Genomic DNA, 7,382 nt, shown 5'->3' with positions numbered 1-7,382 from the left:
TAAAAAAGGAAGGAATCGGTCAAAAAGGCCCTTTTTTTAGAATTTCGACCGTTGTGTGCAGCGGCGGACGGGTGATGGCCCGATGATCGGAGCTTGGCCGGACCTAGGCTAGAGCTCGGAGGGTAGGAGAGCAAAAGGAGTGTAGCTCTTCAAATTTCGTCTTTTGGCTTTTGGGATATTTGTTGTATTCTGCCCTATTTTTTGACAAATATATGTCTGCTTATGTGATTAAGAATTTTGAGGTGTGTTGGGGAGGTCCCAAGTTCGAGCCTTAACTTGGGCTAAAATTTGGTTTTCACCTGACTTTTGGTTGATGGGCTTATAAGAATTTATTGGTAGGAACTTGGCCTGCTGGTCTAGTGGTTAAGTGGCAAGGAATTATGCCTGAGATCCAGAGTTCGAGTTGCAGGTGTGGCATTAATTTTACTGATAAGCCGTGTAGACGTTTGAGTTGGATTAAAATACTAAACGGGGTAGGGTTTATCAGATATTGGGCTAACCTGTTTCCTTTTACTTTTTGCTCTCTTTGTCGTTTTCTCCTTTTTTTTTTCCCAAACCCCTTGCTGTTGAAATTTTTATTCCTTTTATCCCTCTCCTCCATTTTCTTTCTTTCGATTAGTTTTGGCGTTCTGCTAGCAGTTCCATCAGCTCAGTAAGTATGGTTTTGTTAATTGTGAGGTTTTTTTTGGAAATTGTTAAGAGGGATTTAATTTGTTGTTTAAGGGACACTCGAGGTTCTGTGGATTGCTAAACGGGGTTCTGAACAACGAGTAATCGTTGTTGTTCGTTAAAGATTCTATAGTGTTCGGGATTGCGTTAGGCTTCGATCGGAACTAGGTGTGTACTCCAATCGATCTGAAATCACGTTTCGGTGAAAGCTGAAAACGCTACTGTCGACGCAACACGGGTATGTGGACTGTCCATGTGGAGGCCGTGTGGTGATACACGACCGTTTGATTGACGAGCTAGGCCGTGCGCGTGCCACACGGGCACGACAGACACGGGCGTGTGAGGCTGGCTAGGCCGTGTGTGAGGTACAGGCTAGACCAATTAGCCCGTGTGGGCCACACGGGCATGTGGGCCCACACTAGTGAACCACACAGGCTTGTGGGATCTTGGGCCAAGTCATGTAATCCACATAGGCAAGGATAATCTGGGCTGTGTGAGCCACACGGCATGTGGGCCCACACTGGTAAGGCACACGGGCATATGGGCTCGATTTGTTTGAACTGTTCTGCAAGGTTGCACAGGTCGCCCAAGTCGACTGTGACCTATTTTTAGGGTCAATAAGCGTTACTTAGACCCCTATACTCTGATCTGATATTAAGATGTATGTAAAAGCATGATAATTTAAGCATGTGTATCTGCTCTGATTTGATGACGATGATTTGATATATGTACGTGAGCATGCCATATTATTTATGTTGCATTGCATTGGGTTGGGTTGGTATTGAAGAGAAGGAAGACTGAAAGGCTCTTTATCCGCTTATCTGGCAGCTTCGCTGCAATTATTGATATGTGCTGTTTTACGGTACCTCTTGGTGTGTAGGGTTGGATGGGTTGATTTTATCCCCATACTAGGTGTGTAAGGCTGGGTGGGTCGATCTTATCCCAACATGGTGTGTTGGGTTGGACAGAGATGGTGTGCAGGGTTGGTGGGCATTACTGTTCTGATTAATAAGCATGTATGTCTGTATGGGCTAAAGCCGAAACGTATCTGATACTGTTCTGAGTGGGCTAAGGCTACACAAATTTTGTTAAGAGCTTAGGCTCGATTATGATTGTTTGACTGCTATCCGTTTACATGCATGTTTTTTTGTGGGGATGTACACACTGAGTTTGCAAAAACTCACCCTTTATTTTATTTGTTTGTCAGGTAATCCCCAGCAGTAGGTGGATTGGTGCAGCGGAGGGCTCGACGGTGACCAGTGCTACATATACTATAGTTTTTATGGTTTTGATACTTTTATAATTTTAACTACTATGATTGGGAGTATTAATGAACTTCTGGACTCAGACTGTTTGGTTTAAATTTGGTATTTTGAACTCCTATTTATGAATTCCAAAAACTACAACTTATCGCGATAACTTTATTTGTTTTTTAGCTTCCGCGTATTAAGAAATGTTTTCAAACAAATTAACCAATATATGTTTATTGATGTTTAGTAAAAGGTGGTAACTGGAACGATTTTTGGGTAAACACGGTTTTAAATACATTCTCATATGACTTCGCCAGATTCAGTCATAACGTCTAGGCCGGGTTTGGGGTGTAACAGCTCAATTTTGACCTTAGTCGAAATAGTAGTTTCGGGACCACAAATTCGAGTTAGAAAAATATTTTAATATTAATTTTCGTGTATATGGTAAGTGAATTGACATGTGTGAAAGTCTCGTGTGGAAATTTAACTGTTTGTGTGCTTAATTTGCAAAAAAGACCAAATCGCGTAAAAGGTAAAAGCTATGTGCTAGATGTTAAAAGTGCTTACTTGACTTGGCTTTATAATTGAAAGGTCCTTATGTGGTTATTATGCCATTTACTTAGTTAATGGACATATATGGTCTTATTTCAAATGATTTTTATATGTTTAAATAAAGGGTAAAATGGGTATTTGTGTAATAAGTATTAGTTAAATAAAACAATGCATAAAATAAAGCCATTATTCATGTTTCATAGCCGAAAATAGAAAAGAAAATAAAAGAATAAGAACACCTAGGGTTCGGCCATTGTATTCTTTGATTGAGGTATGTTTTTGCTTCGGTTTTTGATAATTTCTACGTTTTTGTGATCGTTGCTAAGTGTACTATAAAGCCCATGCCTCAATTTCTGATTTTGTTGATGATTTGAAAATGTGTCATGGTTGAATTCATGAGTTTTGTGTTGTTAAATGGTGAAATATGAAAGTTTGATGTTGAGTTTACATGTTTTGTCTTTGAATTTTAGTTAGATTTGAGTAAATTGAGCTAATTTGTGGAAATGTTATTTTGAAGGACTAAAAGGTGAAAAAAATGAAATGTGTGGACTTGTTTGAGAGCCATGAAAATTCGGTTAAGCTTGTGTACAAACAAATTATGTGTATTTTGTAATTTTGTGAAATAGGACTAAAGTGTCGAAATGTGAAAATATGAGGGCTAGTTTGTAAAATGCCCTAAATATGTGTTTATGGATTGAATTGAATTATTTGGTGAATAAAAGGGTTAATTTTTAATACATTTAGATCAAGAATGGAGGAATTCGGACTTAGATCGAGGAAAGTTGAAGGTTTTCGAGTAGATAGTCCGAGTCAACAAATTTCGAGTACGAGGTAAGTTCGTACTTAAAATATGTTGTTAAGTAAGTTTTGATGTCTTTATTATACATAGGTTGTATATAATTGAATTGGATAATATGGTGATGAAACGAAAGTTTTGGCACTAAGTGTGCGATTTAAACTAGCCTTGGCACTAAGTGTGCGATTTAACTAGCTCCAACTACTTGAGGTACTAAGTGTGCAATACCGACTTAGTCTCGGTTATTTGAGATGGCACTAAGTGTGCGAAAATATTTAGCTTCGGCTAACCTTATAGCACTAAGTGTGCTGATGTGTAAAATACGAATAACTTATGGAAAGTCTTATAATATTCAACATTAGGTAAGTACAAAAGTGAATAAGTACGGGTAGCTTCAGGTATGTAAAATGCCTAAGTGGTAGATGATGTTATGTATATGAATCTCATTGAGTTGATATAGTTATATGGATTAAAATTGTGCAAATACTCATAGGTTATCACTTTAGGTTCATATACTATGAATGTTTGAGTACGAGCTTACTAAGCTTTGAAAGCTTACTCTATGTGATTACTGTCTGTTTTACAGTTATCATAACTACCGAAGGCTCGGGGATAGTCGAGGATCGTCACCACACTATCGATCTCATTTTGATACTTTTGAAAATGTAAATATTTGAAGTATGGCATGTATAGGCTAGTAGTTGTGAAGTATGTTTTGTGATGTATATAGTTAGCCATGAGATTTGGCTAATTTGTGTTTGAACTCATATTTGAGAAAGACTTATGATATGTGATGTTAATTTGCAATTATGGCATAAATGATGTATGTTTTAGCATAAAGAATGGTTGATTGGGTTGTACATGTATGTTTGTTTCCTTGTTGTAGGTTGAACCATAATGGTTGGCAAGTTGGTTTAAACCAAGCCTGCATTGTGCCACATAGTCAGGGGACACGGGCGTGTCATATGGCCGTGGGCTAAATTCCATAGCTAGCTAAGTCTCACATGGCCATAGCACACGGGCGTGCCTATTGGCCGTGGGTGAAAGTCAGTATGGTCACCCTGTTTTGGCAAGGCTGGTTCACATGGGTGTGTCTGATGCCCGTGTGAGGCACACGGCCTGGACAAACGGGTATGTGACCTCAATAGAATTGAAAAATTTTCTAAGTTCTGAAATTTACGAGTGTGTTTGGTTTAGTCCCGACCTTTTCTTAATGCAGGTTTATGGTCTCATTGACCTAAGTAAGGGACTTTATGCTTATGTTTGACTTTTGATTGTTAAGTGATTACGAAATGTTCCAATATGTCTGGTAATGCCCTGTAACCCTAGTTTGGCAATAGATATAGGTTAGGGGTGTTACATGGGGTGTTACAAGGAGAGCTCTCAAACCTTTTTTTTAAGGAATGGTGTAGAATGAAAAATTATTTTCTCAAAAATTAGCTTTTATAAACATTTAAAACGGTGTCGTTTTAGGCCTTAATCCCATATGCCAAAATGACACCGTTTAGCCCTGGTCCGCGTGCGACCCGACCAGCTCCAAGGGATCCGTGCATTTTCGATTAATGGTCTATTTGCGCAATAGTCCCTTTCACTTTTGCGGCGCGTCTCAATGTGGTCCTATGCCTTTTTTTTATTTTCGATTTCTGCCACAAGATTTCTACTTCTGTTTCAGTTTGGTCCTCAGTCCATTTGAAGAGACAGACACTTGAAACGGTGTCGTTTCGAGCCAAACCCTACCCATCTAAAGGATCCGCATTTTTCTGCTTAATGGAATAATTGCACAGTTGATCCTTTCGTGTTTTATTTTTTTTAATATAGTTATATTCGCTTTATACTTTTTTTTTTAAATTTACTCGCATAATTTCATTTTCTTTTTATCCTGGTCTTTCATGAAACGGTGCACTTTGAGGACTGGGAATAATTTCCCACTTGGTCCTCATCCTTTTGCGCGCGTTTTATTTAGGTCCTATTTCCTTTTTTTTCTTTTCCTAAATTCGACCCTTTAATTTTATTTTTCTTTTATTTGGTCCTTTTTTAATATTTCATAAATTAGTTTCCTTAATAATTGTTTATATATTTATTTATTTATTCACTTGTCCCTATTTTATTTTTAAAATTGGTTTTGTCTTGATTGGTGCCTACTTTATTATTGTTATCATTATTATTATTTATTTTTCTTTGATTGTTGACCTTGGTATTAAAGTGATGTATGTTATGTGATTATTGCCATTATATATGCTATGATTCGCTTATTAGTACATTCATATTGTTGTCATTCGTTAGCATAATATTTTATTCATATATATAATTTCAAATATTACTTTAATTTTCACCTAAATTCGTAAAAAAGAAAAATTTTGAAAATAAAGACAATATTTCGTATTTGGAACTTCGAGAAGTTGTACCCTAACTTAGGGGGTTTCAATTTTCTCGTTAGACCTAAATGGCCAAATATCATTTAGAATTAAAACATACAAGTTTTAAAATATAAAAAATTAAAAGGCAAGCTTATTCTCGAGGGTTCAAATGTCGTGTCCTGACTTACGGGATGTGACATATTGTTATCTCGAGACGAGAGGGCCTTTAATGCGTTTCAATTTATTCAAGCATTTTTTTTTAAAATCAACATTAATAAAAAAGGGATCGTATTTTAAATTCTTTTCGAGTTTTCAACTTTCGACATTAAGACATTAATTAATTAATTAGGTACCAATTTTGGGCGTTACGAGGGTGCTAATCCTTCCTCGCACGTAACCGACTCCCGGACCCACTTTCCGAACCCACTTTCTCGAATTTTGCAAATTAAAATCGTTGTTTTAGTAAATCAAAGTATTTTATTAAAATGATCAAATTACGAGGCGATCCGATCATACCTCATAAAAAAATATTGGTGGCAATTCCATTCTCATTTTTAAATAAAAGTCAACATTTTCAAAAAAATAGTTTCGACAATATTGTTAATCTTTTATTTTGGTTTTCAATTTGTGAAATAATTAATTATATTATGAATATAGTTATAATTATATTTGAGCATCAACAAGGTACAAATATTTTGGAAATTAAAAAAGTTGAGTAATATAACTGGATTTTGTAAAATAAATTTTATTTTATTTTTCAAAATATAAATATTCATTTTCGTAGATAATAAGTGGGATACATCTTATATTAACCTATTACACAAAGATACTAGGCATTTAATACTAGTATAACGTTTAACATCAACATGAAGCATGTCTTGTTTCAAGAAAATAAAGCTAGAATAAGGTGATGACCAACAATTTATTCAACCTTGTAATTCAAATTTAATTTCCTTCTAAATTAAATTAGCTAAGGAAACCATCAACGCAGAGCCATTCTCCCACAAATATTGAGTCGCAATTAAGATTAGGATTAATCTGAAGGAAGAAATCGAAAGTCAAATTGAATGCTTGAGTGATGCTAAAGCATGTATCTCCTTCTTGTTGTCCATATATCGACAGACATGTTGGTGTCAACTCTTTGGCTTTTCCATGCTCAATGAATCCAGCTGCAACTATCATAAATTTTTAGTTATTAGTAGTAATAAATCAAATATCTAATTTGTGAAGTGAAACCTCTGTCTATATTTAGAGGTTTCATGATATGAGATTTAGGTACATTTATACATGCAATGGATAAGAAATGTGAGATAGATTCAGATATTAAATTTATTAAAGTATTGCCTTCTCCAAAGACTTCTGTAGTTATTGAATTATTGTAAGAAAGGGGATGAAATTGAGAATAGGAAAACTTACAGGGAAAAAGCTTGCTTTCAGCCATGTTTATGATGAGAAGGAAAGAGATCATCAGAAAAAAATTCAGAAACATTGCAACATTGTTGTTTGACTTTGCCATTTTTTGCATTTAAACTCTAATTTGGTTTGGCTTGCTTGATTATAAGAATGAATGCCAACTGAACTCTATTTATAGGGGAAAAAAAGTTTGCCTAAGGTGACTTTTAATAATAAAAAGATGGTGTTATTATTAATTTGTTAATTACAAAGTGGCCGTCCTAACCTCTATGTGAATTGTAATTTGAGACATCAATTTTGTATTTTCTGTCAATCCATTGTGAAAGAACATGATTGTTAGAAACA

The 7,382-nt window shown here is 35.6% G+C and overlaps 1 long non-coding RNA gene across 1 annotated transcript; it reads right to left on the bottom strand.

Annotated features, from left to right (window-relative positions):
- Window positions 1-6,353: 6,353 nt before the first annotated feature.
- Window positions 6,354-7,177, bottom strand: LOC128281518 (uncharacterized). Its single transcript, XR_008271737.1, has 2 exons — window positions 7,041-7,177; window positions 6,354-6,799 (listed from the first exon to the last, which is right to left on the bottom strand). It is a non-coding gene; the product is annotated as an uncharacterized LOC128281518 (long non-coding RNA).
- Window positions 7,178-7,382: the final 205 nt, after the last annotated feature.

Source organism: Gossypium arboreum, chromosome 10, assembly GCF_025698485.1.
Source record: "Gossypium arboreum isolate Shixiya-1 chromosome 10, ASM2569848v2, whole genome shotgun sequence".
NCBI lineage: Eukaryota > Viridiplantae > Streptophyta > Magnoliopsida > Malvales > Malvaceae > Gossypium > Gossypium arboreum.
Note: the sequence above shows the minus strand (reverse complement) of the source record. Positions and strands in the feature narration are given on the sequence as shown.